We start from the raw sequence: 15,243 nt of genomic DNA on the forward strand, positions 1-15,243 counted from the left end.
CCACATTGATCTGGTACTGGTACTCCCTGTATATAGCTCCACATTGATCTGGTACTGGTACTTCCTGTATATAGCTCAACATTGATCTGGTACTGGTACTCCCTGTATATAGCTCCACATTGATCTGGTACTGGTACTTCCTGTATATAGCTGCACATTGATCTGGTACTGGTACTCCCTGTATATAGCTCCACATTGATCTGGTACTGGTACTTCCTGTATATAGCTCAACATTGATCTGGTACTGGTACTTCCTGTATATAGCTCCACATTGATCTGGTACTGGTACTCCCTGTATATATATCCACATTGATCTGGTACTGGTACTCCCTGTATATAGCTCCACATTGATCTGGTACTGGTACTTCCTGTATATAGCTCAACATTGATCTGGTACTGGTACTCCCTGTATATAGCTCCACATTGATCTGGTACTGGTACTCCCTGTATATATCTCCACATTGATCTGGTACTGGTACTCCCTGTATAAAGCTCAACATTGATCTGGTACTGGTACTCCCTGTATATAGCTCCACATTGATCTGGTACTGGTACTTCCTGTATATAGCTCAACATTGATCTGGTACTGGTACTCCCTGTATATAGCTCCACATTGATCTGGTACTGGTACTTCCTGTATATAGCTCCACATTGATCTGGTACTGGTACTCCTGTATATAGCTCCACATTGATCTGGTACTGGTACTTCCTGTATATAGCTCCACATTGATCTGGTACTGGTACTCCCTGTATATAGCTCCACATTGATCTGGTACTGGTACTTCCTGTATATAGCTCCACATTGATCTGGTACTGGTACTCCCTGTATATAGCTCAACATTGATCTGGTACTGGTACTCCCTGTATATAGCTCCACATTGATCTGGTACTGGTACTTCCTGTATATAGCTCCACATTGATCTGGTACTGGTACTCCCTGTATATATCTCCACATTGATCTGGTACTGGTACTTCCTGTATATAGCTCCACATTGATCTGGTACTGGTACTCCCTGTATATAGCTCAACATTGATCTGGTACTGGTACTCCCTGTATATATCTCCACATTGATCTGGTACTGGTACTTCCTGTATATAGCTCCACATTGATCTGGTACTGGTACTTCCTGTATATAGCTCCACATTGATCTGGTACTTCCTGTATATAGCTCCACATTGATCTGGTACTGGTACTCCCTGTATATATCTCCACATTGATCTGGTACTGGTACTCCCTGTATATAGCTCCACATTGATCTGGTACTGGTACTTCCTGTATATAGCTCAACATTGATCTGGTACTGGTACTCCCTGTATATAGCTCCACATTGATCTGGTACTGGTACTCCCTGTTTATAGCTCCACTGTTATGTCCATTGTTCGAAGGAGACCAAGGTGCAGCGTGGTAGGCGTACATTTTACTTTATTTTTAAAATGACACCAAATAACAACAAAACACAAAACAAATGTAAAGCTCTGTAGCGCTAAACAGCAACTATACAAAGACACAAAAAGAAAGCAAACAGTTCTGTCAGGCACAGACACTAAACAGAAAACAAGATCCCACAAAACCCAAAAGGAAAATGACAACTTACTGTATATATGATCCCCAATCAGAGACAACAATAGACAGCTGCCTCTGATTGGGAACCACACTCGGCCAAAAACAAAGAAATAGAAAACATAGACTTTCCCACCCGAGTCACACCCTGACCTAACCAAACATAGAGAATAATAAGGATCTCTAAGGTCAGGGCGTGACATCCACATTGATCTGGTACTGCTACATTCTTGTGTATTTTATTTTATTCCTCTTGAGTTAGTTGCTATTTAATTGTTTATTATTATTTTTAAACTCTGCATCATTGGGAAACATTTGTAAGCAAGCATTTCATTGTAAAGTCTACACCAGTTGTATTCGGCACGTGAGACAAATAACATTTTATTTTATTTGAAGGAATGAGAGAGAGAAAGCGATGTAGAAAGAGAGTGAGATTAGATCTGTTGAGAAGAGACCCTAACAGACCAGTGGTCCATGTTGTTGGACTGATGCTACTGCTCTCTCTCTCTGTGTGTGTGTGTGTGTGTGTGTGTGTGTGTGTGTGTGTGTGTGTGTGTGTGTGTGTGTGTGTGTGTGTGTGTGTGTGTGTGTGTGTGTGTGTGTGTGTGTGTGTGTGTGTGTGTGTTGGTGGGCTGCTGTGTGTGTGTTATGTTTCAATGCAACATTAGATTCCTAAGGCTGCGCTAGACCTTTGAAGAGCTTCGGGGGAGAGAGGGGGAAGAATTAAAGGGATTAGAGAGGAGAGAGATGGGTAAGAGGGCAAGCCTGTGTACCCTACTCTATGCTCAGGCCGAATGAACTGGAACACAGGGCTCATGCCATTGACTCACGGGTTTATCCAGGTGCCACTCTCTCTCTCTCGCTCTATATGTAGCCTGTCAGACTTAGGCCTATATGTAGCCTGTCAGACTTAGGCCCATATGTAGCCTGTCAGACTTAGGCCTATATGGAAAGGGGGATACCTAGTCAGTTGTACAGCTGAATGCATTGCGGGGGGCTGCCACTTCTGGCCCACTGGGAATGTGATGAAAGAAATAAAAGCTGAAATAAATCATTCTCTCTACTGTTATTCTGACATTTAACATTCTTAAACTAAAGTGGCAAATCTAACTGACCTAAGACAGGGAATTTTTACTTGGATTAAATATCAGGAATTGTGAAAAACTGAGTTTAAATGTATTTGGCTAAAGTGTATGTAAACTTCCGACTTCAACTGTATGTAGCCTGTTAGACTTAGGCCTATATGTTGCCTGTCAAACTTAGGCCTATAAAAATAACCTCACACTCAACGTCAACAAAACAAAGGAGATGATTGTGGACTTCAGGAAACAGCAGAGGGAGCACCCCCCTATCCACATCGACGGGACAGTAGTGGAGAGGGTAGTTTTAAGTTCCTCGGCGTACACATCACGGACAAACTGAATTGGTCCACCCACACAGACAGCGTTGTGAAGAAGGTGCAGCAGCGCCTCTTCAACCTCAGGAGGCTGCAGAAATTCGGCTTGTCACCAAAAGCACTCACAAACTTCTACAGATGCACAATCGAGAGCATCCTGTCGGGCTGTATCACCGCCTGGTACGGCAACTGCTCCGCTCACAACCGTAAGGCTCTCCAGAGGGTAGTGAGGTCTGCACAACGCATCACTGGGGGCAAACTACCTGCCCTCCAGGACACCTACACCACCCGATGTTACAGGAAGGCCATAAAGATCATCAAGGACAACAACCACCCGAGCCACTGCCTGTTCACCCCGCTATCATCCAGAAGGCGAGGTCAGTACAGGTGCATCACAGCAGGGACCGAGAGACTGAAAAACAGCTTCTATCTCAAGGCCATCAGACTGTTAAACAGCCACCACTAACATTGAGTGGCTGCTGCCAACATACTGACTCAACTCCAGCTCACTTTAATAATGGAAATTGATGGAAATTGATCAAAAATGTATCACTAGCCACTTAAAAAAATGCCACTTAATATAATGTATATCTATATACTGTACTCTATATCATCTACTGCATCTTGCCATCTTTATGTAATACATGTATCACTAGCCACTTTAAACTATGCACTTTTATGTTTACATACCCTACTCATCTCATATGTATATACACTGTACTCGATACCATCTACTGCATCTTGCCTATGCCGTTCTGTACCATCACTCATTCATATATCTTTATGTACATATTGTTTATCCCTTTACACTTGTGTGTATAAGGTAGTAGTTGTGGAATTGTTAGGTTAGATTACTCGTTGGTTATCACTGCATTGTCGGAACTAGAAGCACAAGCATTTCGCTACACTCGCATTAACATCTGCTAACCATGTGTATGTGACAAATAAAATTTGATTTGATTTATATGTAACCTGTAGTCTGTCAGACTTAGGCCCATATGTAGCCTGTCAGGCTTAGGCCTATATGTAGCCTGTAGCCTGTTAGACTTAGGCCTGTATGTAGCTTGTCAGCCTTAGGCCTGTATGTAGCATGTAGGGAAAGGCGGATACCTAGTCAGTTGTACAGCTGAATGCATTGCGGGGGGCTGCCATAATTGATCTGGTGCAGAGAGGTGTGGGGGGCTGCCATAATCGACATCCACGTCTTCGGCGCCCGGGGAACGGTGGGTTAACTGCCTTGCTCAGGAGCAGAACGACAGATTTCTACCTTGTCAGCTCAGGGATTCGATCCAGCAACCTTCGATTCGATCCAGCAACTGGCCCAATGCTCTAACCACTAGGTTACCGGTTGCCCCCACTAGGCTACCTGCCTGTCAGCCTTCAGCTTTATTGTATAGACTATATGTCTATAGTTTGCAGACCTGATTATGAAATAGTTACTATTATTTCCCCTACAGCATCTACATCTCCTCCCAGGAGATTGTAACCCTGGCTGCTCACCCTGATCAGTAACCCCCAGGACGCACACGTTTCACTGGGGCACCCTCTCCCTTGTAGAGCGCTCAATAAGTGCAACAGAAGGGAGATGGCTGTGGCTTGATACCAGCGGTGGGAGACTGTACAAGCCTGAGAAGGTGTGTAGAATGATAATAACTAGCTGTGTGTTGCACAAATATGGCTGTGCGCAATGGGGTTCCCATCCTCCCAGAGGATTTGAGGCCCGAAGATCCTCATGAGCACAACGACCGTCCTCCACCCCATCAGCCAAATGCATCCACAAATGGGGACAGATCTGGCATCAATCTTGTTGAAAACAGTTTCGATCTGGCATTCAGTGCAATTGGTCTTTTTTTTTGCGGATGCCATGCTTAAAGATAGTCTTTAGTGCCATGTCTTGCATTTCATAAAGGCCTAGGTTGGTTAATTGATTTATTTGCAGTAAAAACTTAAATGTAATATGTTTCAATTAAGATTATATGGTTTATCACAGACTTTAACGGGGTGGGGTCGTGAAGCTCGTTCACGTGCTCACAGTTTCAGGACGGGTCTGATTTCTAATTGGAAAAGTGTATATGTGACGTCCACCAAGTTGATAAATCTCTAGATTTTTCGCAGTGCCCACTCAGGTATTGATTGTGCAATATATGCAACAGTTATGAATTATGCCCCTGTCACTAGTCCCATAACTGCCACAATTTCCTTCTCCTTATTTAACTAGGCAAGTCAGTTAAGAACAAATTCTTATTTACAATGGAAGCCTACCCCGGCCAAACCTGGACAATGCTGGGCCAATGTGCGCCGCCCTATGTGACTCCCAATCACAGCTGGTTGTGAAACAGGCTGGAATCGAACCAGGGGTCTTTAGTGACGCCTTAGCACTGAGATATAGTGCCTTAGATTGCTACGCCACTCGGAAGCCCTTCCTATTTCCCCTAACAGTAGTATAACGGAGTCACTGACCCTCTCTCTGCCCTACTCTCTATGGACGTAGAAAAAGGTTGTGTTGTGGTTACCATAGGTGTTTGTGTGTGTGTGTGTGTATGACCGTGTGTTTCATAAACTTGTATGTGTGTATGCCCAACCGTGTGTGTTTCTTTTCATTTGTATGTGTTATGTTATGGTGACTGGAAGTGTTCCTCTATGATCTGAGCCATTGACCGTGAAAACATTACTTAACTCTGCCGACCCTCCACTCTGTCACAAAGATGAATGAACAGCAGGCCATCTGGGCAACTCTGGCAACAAGGTGGAAAAATATGGACTGTGTCCCAAATGGCACCCTATTCCCTATATAATGCACTACTGTTGACCAGAGCCCTATTCCTTATATAGTGAACTACAGTTGACCAGAGCCCTATATAGTGCACTACTGTTGACCAGAGCCCTATTCCCTATATAATGCACTACTATACCACCTACAGTACACCCTATTCCCTATATAATGCACTACTGTACCACCTATTCCCTATATAAACACACTACTGTTGACCAGAGCCCTATGGGCCAGGATCTTATTTATTTATTTAACCTTTATTGTATCAGGGAGTCATATTGAGACCAAGGGCTCTTTTACAGATGAGCCCTGAATTACATAAATGTTAGAAAATACACAATGCAATCAGACGGTCATAAAAAACTAACACATTCTTCAGGAATAAGGTCCTCAATCAACATTCTGAATTTCTCTACAGGCACCAATACCTCACATTTAACAACATTCTGAATTTCTCTACAGGCACCAATACCTCACATTTAACAACATTCTGAATTTCTCTACAGGCACCAATACCTCACATTTAACAACATTCTGAATTTCTCTACAGGCACCAATACCTCACATTTAACAACATTCTGAATTTCTCTACAGGCACCAATACCTCACATTTAACAACATTCTGAATTTCTCTACAGGCACCAATACCTCACATTTAACAACATTCTGAAGATTGTTGAGAGAGAGAGTTCCTGTAAGTTGTTTCTCTGTCTGCAGCAGTGTGTGTCCCAGCTGGCATTGACCAATCAGCTCCTCTGATGATCACTAGGCCTTCTGCAAGCCAATCAGCTCCTCTGATGTTCACTAGACCCACTGACAGGTATGATCACTATCTGATTTGGCATAGTGGGTTACTTACCACAACTTGTACATTTGAAAGACAAATTGACCCATTGTGACCTGAACTGTTGTTCATACGACTAAATGTGCCCATTCATCACATCGACTATAGTTTGTGTCTCAAATAGCACCGTACCCCCTCTGTCGTAATTCCTAAGTGTTTAAACTAGCCCTACTTGGCTGCTTGAGGGTACAATTGAGTTAGCGATGCCAATACATGTTGTTGTTATTCGGCATTCCTAGGTCCGCTGGGGTTAGTATTAGCTTCTAACCCAGACACAACAACTGTCTTGTCAATCTCAGTAAGGTTAGACAAACCATAGCCAAAGACAACAGACATGGGGCAGCCCAGAAGGCTGTGAAAGAGGAATGGGGATTTAGGAGAGACGTTCCAAGACCAGGCTCAAGGACAATGAATCAAATGTGGTCAAAGCAATCACTGACTGAGACGTCTGATAGTTTCCAGCATTTTCTCTCTCTCTCTCTCACACAAATAACCCCTTTTCACTCAACCTCTCTCTTCTCACTCCCTCTCTCTCGCCCTTCTTAAAAGTCCTTCTCAGCCCGGTGGTTGCCTGCTCCTGCACGTGGAATGTCATGAGTGATAAATATTCCAAACAAATGTTGAGAATCAGAAAGAATATTCCTAATATTCTGACTTCCAACAGACCAGATCTGTTCTGTGATGTCTGCAGCATGGAGGCCAAACTCACTCGGTGTGTGTGTGTGTTGTGTGAGAGTGTGTGTGTTTTGTGAGACTGTGTGTGTGTGCGTCATGACGGTTTACTGGTTGTTACTGTAGGGTATTGTCCTGTCAAAGTCAGGTTCTCTGGGTTTGTGTGAAGCAGATGCCAGCTGGCATGAGGGACCACTACTGCACGGTGACTTGGTTAGGATCGGAGTGGGTGTGCATGTGCTTGTGTGTGTGTGTTACTTAGTTACCTTCTCCTACTGCGAGGCAGAACAGAGGCCTTGTACATACTTGCTAGCTACAACTTTTGCACAGTTACTTATGTTCAGTATTCTTATAACTGTGACATCTTGTGAGTTCTCATATGTCTACGTGCCTTAAAGCATCTCTCTGTCTGTTCAGACTATTAGCCTATATGTTTTGTTATGAGTACAGTATTACATAGTTAGCCTGTTCCAAGACCTGTTTGTGCTGTCTTGTCAACTAATATGGTCATTGTTTTTGGTTTGACAAGGAGTTGAGAAGACAGCACAAACAGGTCTGGGACCAGTGGGACCAGGCTATACTAAATAGAGTAGGCTACATTATGACAAATAGGAGACTGGTGCACAGATACTGAGCTCAGGAGTTAAGCTGCTCTCAGAGAGGTGATATCCCTCCTTGGCTGAAATAACAACGCACAGGTTTATGAGGCAGTAAAACAGAAAACAGCATGTCAGAGAGCACACAAACATAAACACACACATACTGACGATGTGGTGTGTCTCAGTATTATTTTAGACAGAGGTTATGCCAGCTCTGCCAAATGTTATAGCACACTGTGTTCAGGGACAGAAACAGAAAAACTGAGTTAATAAACAGCGTCCTTTTGTTAAGAACTTTTTGAATCCATAGAGGTCAGTTATTTAAACAACTGGGTGACTAGAGCCAAGCAATTAATTAGAGAGAACGAGAGTGAGAGCAAGAGAAAGAGAGAGAGGGTTAAAGAGAGAAAGAGGCTGGGGACAGAGGGAGAAAGAGAGAGCAGGACAGAGAGAAAGAGGCTGGGGACAGAGGGAGAAAGAGAGAGCAGGACAGAGAGAAAGAGGCTGGGGACAGAGGGAGAAAGAGAGAGCAGGACAGAGAGAAAGAGGCTGGGGACAGAGGGAGAAAGAGAGAGCAGGACAGAGAGAAAGAGGCTGGGGACAGAGGGAGAAAGAGAGAGCAGGACAGAGAGAAAGAGGCTGGGGACAGAGGGAGAAAGAGAGAGCAGGACAGAGAGAAAGAGGCTGGGGACAGAGGGAGAAAGAGAGAGCAGGACAGAGAGAAAGAGGCTGGGGACAGAGGGAGAAAGAGAGATGAGAGAGACGTTTTAGTCACGGAACAAACCCCCTCTGTGTAAGAGATGTGGAAACGATAACCACAACAGCAGAAATTACATTTTAAAGAGGGATGCAGGGAGAGAGAGAATAGGAGGAAGAGAGAGAAAGAGAGAGGTAGATAGAGAGAAAGAGTGGCCTGTTAGCATAAAAACTGCTCTTTTCTCCCAGGTGTAGAGCTGTTAGCTCACTCTGTCTTTGATCTCATCCACTCTGTCTTTAAGCCGTTGGCCTAAAAAAGCTACTGTCTCTGTCATAACCTTCTGTCACAATATTAGCAGGCCTTAACGGATCTGAGCTTCACATACACACATGATGTGATGCTGTTATTACACGTTAATAAGATGAAAGTGAGTCAAAATTAATGGTGTGTGTGTCCTCACAAGGTCCTCACAAGGATAGTAAAACAATGAACATTTAGACAAGTGGGAACATTTAGCTGGTCCCCACAAGGAAAAAGGCTATTTTAGGCGTAGGGGTTAGGTTAGGTTTAAGGTTACAACGGTTAGAATTTTGATTAGGGTTAGGGGTTAGGTTTAGGGTTCAGAGTTACATTTAGGGTTAGGGTTAGGATCAGGGTTAAGGTTAGGGTTAAGTCAAGGGTTAGGTTTAGGGGTTTGGGAAAATAAGACTTTGAATGAGAATCAATTGTTCAATTGTTTGGTCCCCACAAGGATAGTAAAACAAGTCAAATTCAGACATGTGGGAAAAAAAGGTGTAGGGGATAGGTTTAGGGTTAGGATTACAATTCGGGTTAGAGGTTAGGAGTTAGGGTTAGGTTCAGTTTTAGGGTTCTGGGGTTAACGTTAGGGTTAAGGTTAGGTTGAGGGTTAGGGTTAAGTTTAGGGGTTAGGGAAAATAGGATTTGAATGGGAATCAATTGTTCGGTCGCCACAAGGATAGTCAAACAAATGTGTGTGCATGTGTATGTTTGCAAATGTCCCTGTATGTGTATGCATGTGTGTGTGTGTGTGTGTGTGCCAAATCACTAACCTTTCGTCCCTGGCTCAGAAACATGGCGTGTCCTGAACAAGGACAATATCATTTCATTACAAATAGAGACGGACGTCACATCTCGTCAAGTCTGTGGGATGGCTCCTGTCATGATTTGGCCTCAGATTGGAGCTGCTTTGGCCATTAACTGTCCTAGCACTGGCGTGTGTGTGTGTGTGTGTGTGTGTGTGTGTGTGTGTGTGTGTGTGTGTGTGTGTGTGTGTGTGTGTGTGTGTGTGTGTGTGTGTGTGTGTGTGTGTGTGTGTGTGTGTGTGTGTGTGTGTGTGTGTGTGTGTGTGTGTGTGTGTGTGTGTGTGTGTGTGTGTGTGTGTGTGTGTGTGTGTGTGTGTGTGTGTGTGTGTGTGTGTGTAACAAGGCAGTTTAGGGCTCTCCCAGGCAAGGTAATGGTCCAGATATCCTGTCCTGTCCCAAGCTGATCCACCATTATCTATCTACCTGTCTGCACCATCTTACAAAGTCTACGCTAAAAGATGAGCAGTTGAGTGCTGAGCAGTTACCTTAGTTCAACTTTGGAAAGACCGTTTTAACACACATCCAAACACAGCAGCTGGAGTAAGAACAGGGGCGGACTAAAACAATAATTCAGGCCGGGAATTTGACTCCATCCCAGGACACCCTGCTCACGCAAACCACCAGACCGCTAATTTTGTAGGCTAACCCTATTTGTTGTTGTAACGGGTACCAAACTAGTTATACATTTGGCCACTATGTTCATCTGGGAAGAAAGTTATCCACATTACAAAATACAAACATTTGGGACTGACAAACATGTAGCCTATCTGAACACTGAGTTTTCAAGGTATGCTATGGCTATGGGTGCACCCTCAAACTCACTAGGAATACACCAATCATAGCACATACAAATGTACACGGCTCGACACACAAAACAATTAGCCTACACTTTTTAAAAAGAGAATGAGATACACAATGTTAGCTCAAATGTTCAAATGATTATCTTTATATTCAAGCATCAAGCATATCAAAAGTATCAAAAAACTTCACACACGCACACATTCACTGAACGTGAACATAAGCTACAACAATGTAAGTAAGTATAATACAAAAGTCGAAAAAGCACTCCTCTACAAAAAAATGTAGATTACAATGTTCACTCACTGGTGTCCATAAAGCAAACGGCACAACAATAAACACATCTACACACTGAGTCAATGAAATTGAACATTGGCTACATAACTGCAAGTATAATACGAAAGTCCACAAAACATGCCTCTGTACAAAAGCTTTAACTCACAGCAAATGTTCTTTCACCCTTGTCAGCCTGTTAAGGAAGAGTCATCGCATAGCTACTTCAGAGTAACCAGGAAGTAATTACCACTAGTAAACCAGTAGGCGGCGCAGTAACTCACTGCTCTCCGCCATCTTGTCAATGATGTCCTCTTTGTCAAGTCTCATAAGAATCTCCTTCTCTGTTGCCATCTGATTCATCACTGGCGACGGTGACCCTGGTGTTGTACTCCTCCAATGTTGACTGTTTCAGTATTTCCCACCATACAAATTGAAGGAAAGTGGTGTTGGGGGAAAAACATACGACATTATAAAATCCATGTACACAAACAACAAGTGTGCGGTTAAAATAGGCAAAAAACACACATATTTCTTCCCACAGGCCCGTGGGTGAGACAGGGATGCAGCTTAAGCCCCACCCTCTTCAACATATACAGTTGAAGTCGGAAGTTTACATACATCTTAGCCAAATACATTTAAACTCAGTTTTTCACAATTCCTGACAGTTAAAATTCCCTGTATTAGGTCAGTTAGGATCACCACTTTATTTTAAGAATGTGAAATGTCAGAAAAATAGTAGAGAGAATGATTTATTTCAGCTTTTATTTCTTTCATCACATTCCCAGTTGGTCTGAAGTTTACATACACTCAATTAGTATTTGGTAGCATTGCCTTTAAATTGTTTAACTTGGGTCAAATGTTGTTTCGGGTAGCCTTCCACAAGCTTCCCACAAAAATGTTGGCCCATTCCTCCTGACAGAGCTGGTGTAACTGATTCAGGTTTGTAGGCCTCCTTGCTCTCACATGCTTTTTCAGTTCTGCCCACAAATTTTCTATAAAATTGAGGTCAGGGCTTTGTGATGGCCACTCCAATACCTTGACTTTGTTGTCCTTAAGCCATTTTGCCACCACTTTGGAAGTATGCTTGGGGTCATTGTCCATTTAGAAGACCCATTTGCGACCAAGCTTTAACTTCCTGACTGATGTCTTGAGATGTTGCTTCAATATATCCACATGATTTTCTGTCCTCATGATGCCATCTATTTTGTGACGTGCACCAGTCCCTTCTGCAGGAAAGCACCCCCACAACATGAGCACCAGAGCATCATTATGAGCATCATTATGGCCAAACAGTTCTATTTTTGTTTTGTTTCATTTCTCCAAAAAGTACGATCTTTGTCCCCATGTGTAGTTGCAAACCGTAGTCTGGCTATTTTATGGAAGTTTTTGAGGAAAGGCTTCTTCCTTGCTGACCAGCCTTTCAGGTTATGTCGATATAGGACTTGTTTTACTGTGGATATAGATACTTTTGTACCTGTTTCCTCAAGCATCTTCACAAGGTAATTTGCTGTTGTTCTGGGATTGATTTGCACTTTTCGCACCAAAGTACGTTCATCACTAGGAGACAGAACGCGTCTCCTTCCTGAGCGGTATGACAGCTGCGTGGTCCCATGGTGTTTATACTTGCATACTATTGTTTGTACAGATTAATGTGGTACCTTCAGGCATTTTGGAATTGCTCCCAAGGTTGAACCAGACTTGTGGAGTTCTACAATTTATTTTCTGAGATCTTTGCTGATTTCTTTTGATTTTCCCATGATGTCAAGCAAAGAGGCACTGAGTTTGAAGGTAGGCCTTGCAATACATCCACAGGTACACCTCCAATTGACTCAAATGATGTCAATTAGCCTATCAGAAGCTTCTAAAGCCATAACATAATTTTCATAATTTTCCAAGCTGTTTAAAGGCACAGTCAACTTACTGTATGTAAACTTCTGAACCACTGAAATTGTGATACAGTGAATTATAAGTGAAATAATCTGTCTGTAAACAATTGTTGGAAAAATGACTTGTGTCATGCACAAAGTAGATGTCCTAACCAACTTGCCCAAACTACAGTTTGTTATCAAGAAATTTGTGGAGTGGTTGAAAAACGAGTTTTAATGATTCCAACCGAAGTGCATGTAAACTTCCGATTAACTGTATATCAACGAATTGGCGAGGGCACTAGAACAGCCTGCAGCACCCAGCCTCACCCTACTAGAATCTGAAGTCAAATGTCTGCTGTTTGCTGATGATCTGGTGCTTCTGTCACCAACCAAGGAGGGCCTACAGCAGCACCTAGATCTTCTGCACAGATTCTGTCAGACCTGGGCCCTGAGAGTAAATCTCAACACAATTACACCCAACCAAATCATCAGAAAACAAAAAGATAATTACTAGACACATTGGAAAGAATTAACAACAAAACAGAGCAAACTAGAATGCTATTTGGCCCTAAACAGTGGCAGAATACCTGACCACTGTGACTGACCCAAACTTAAGGAGATTTCTGACTATATGTAGACTCAGTGAGCATAGCCTTGCTATTGAGAAAGGCCGCTGTAGGCAGACCTGGCTCTCAAGAGAAGACAGGCTATGTGCACACTGCCCACAAAATGAGGTGGAACCTGAGCTGCACTTCCTAACCTCCTGCCAAATATATGACCATATTAGAGACACATATTTCCCTCAGATTACACAGATCCACAAAGAATTCGAAAACAAATCCATTTTTGATAAACTCCCATATCTATTGGGATAAATACCACATTGTCCAATCACAGCAGCAATATTTGTGACATGTTGCCACAAGAAAAGGGCAACCAGTGAAGAACAAACACCATTGTAAATACAACCCATATTTATGTTTATTTATTTTCCCTTTTGTACTTTAACTATTTCCACATCATTACAACACTGTATATATACATAACATGACATTTGTAATGTCCTTATTCTTTTGGAACTTGTGAGTGTGTTCATTTTTATTGTTTATTTCACTTTTGTATATTATCTACTTCACTTGCATTGACAATGTTAACATATGTTTCCCATGCCAATAAAGCCCCTTGAATTGAATTGAGAGAGGGGGGGGGGGGGGGGTGGAGAAAAGTAGAGAGAGAGGAGAGAGAGAGAGGAGAGGGAGAGAGAGAGAGAGGAGAGGGAGAGAGAGAGAGAGGAGAGGGAGAGAGAGAGAGAGAGAGAGAGGAGAGGGAGAGAGAGAGAGAGGAGAGGGAGAGAGAGAGAGAGGAGAGGGAGAGAGAGGAGAGGGAGAGAGAGGAGAGGGAGAGAGAGGAGAGGGAGAGAGAGGAGAGGGAGAGAGAGGTTGAGAGGGAAAAAAGAGAGAGGTCTCAATCTTACCTCAGATGAACTGTGTCCATGGTGTTTACTGGGACTGAGGGACAACATGGACTCTTTTGAAGCCTTTTGAAGCCTCAGTTGAAGCCTATCCCCATGGACCAGGCATAACTAGACGCGCACACACACACACACCATCAACATAAGCAAAAGCCTGTCACAATAAACCAATCTTTCAAGTAATAGCATTGTATTTATCTTGAAGTGACTATTTCTTTCCAAGCTCAAATAAATAATAATCATCTTTGTGGAATACATAACTCTGACTTTAATAAATGTGTAACTATGATTCTGTAAATACATAAACAGTATTAAGATGAAGCTGGAATCCTTAATGGTAAAACAGCCACATCTGTTTGTGATATTACAAAAACAAAGAAGTTACTGCAAACAACAAACCCTGTTGCATGTGCAATAGAAGAACACAATAAATACTGCAATGTTTTACCATGCTGCGTCACGCTCCTCAGCTCGGCCACGACGTCACGCTCCTCAGCTCGGCCACGACGTCACGCTCCTCAGCTCGGCCACGACGTCACGCTCCTCAGCTCGGCCACGACGTCACGCTCCTCAGCTCGGCCACGACGTCACGCTCCTCAGCTCGGCCACGACGTCACGCTCCTCAGCTCGGCCACGAGGTCACGCTCCTCAGCTCGGCCACAAAAACAATAACAGTCGTAGGGCGGCCATGACGCTGTTCCCGCCTACTGCGGATTCCATCTTTAAGTCATAAGATCCTCTTTTTCTTGTTGCAGCAGAGGTGAGTTGGTTAACTCTTGTAAACTACCTTAGGGAAGAAAGTCTTTCAGCACTTAGACTCAACAACCTTAGCCTGGGTCCTACTCATTAGGGCAAAACGTTTTGCAAAGGACAACAAAAAACAAGCATTTCTAAGATAGCCCATCCCTGTTTCAGTCCGTTTTCTTCCGTTTGGTGCCTAAGGAACACAAGCCAGAGTACCTGTTTCTTTGTTCAATAGAATGCTTCACTGTTGCCTTGCCAACTAAGGTAAGACAAGGACAGTTTGACTGACGCAGAAACAAACCGGGAACCTAGACTACTCAACATCAAAACATCTTGGCTTTGTTCATTTGGACGAACAACGGAAAACGTTTTAAAATCATTTACAATGGAAAATGAATGTGAATGTTTCCTATTTGACACGTCAAACTAGTCCCTCCCTTT

The 15,243-nt window shown here is 43.2% G+C and overlaps 1 long non-coding RNA gene across 1 annotated transcript; it reads right to left on the reverse strand.

The window, feature by feature from the left end:
- Window positions 1-10,568: 10,568 nt before the first annotated feature.
- LOC139571504 (uncharacterized) lies at window positions 10,569-14,986 on the reverse strand. The gene is made up of 3 exons (XR_011674310.1): window positions 14,507-14,986; window positions 14,062-14,169; window positions 10,569-11,122 (listed from the first exon to the last, which is right to left on the reverse strand). It is a non-coding gene; the product is annotated as an uncharacterized lncRNA (long non-coding RNA).
- Window positions 14,987-15,243: the final 257 nt, after the last annotated feature.

Source organism: Salvelinus alpinus, chromosome 3, assembly GCF_045679555.1.
Source record: "Salvelinus alpinus chromosome 3, SLU_Salpinus.1, whole genome shotgun sequence".
Classification (NCBI taxonomy): Eukaryota; Metazoa; Chordata; class Actinopteri; order Salmoniformes; family Salmonidae; genus Salvelinus; species Salvelinus alpinus.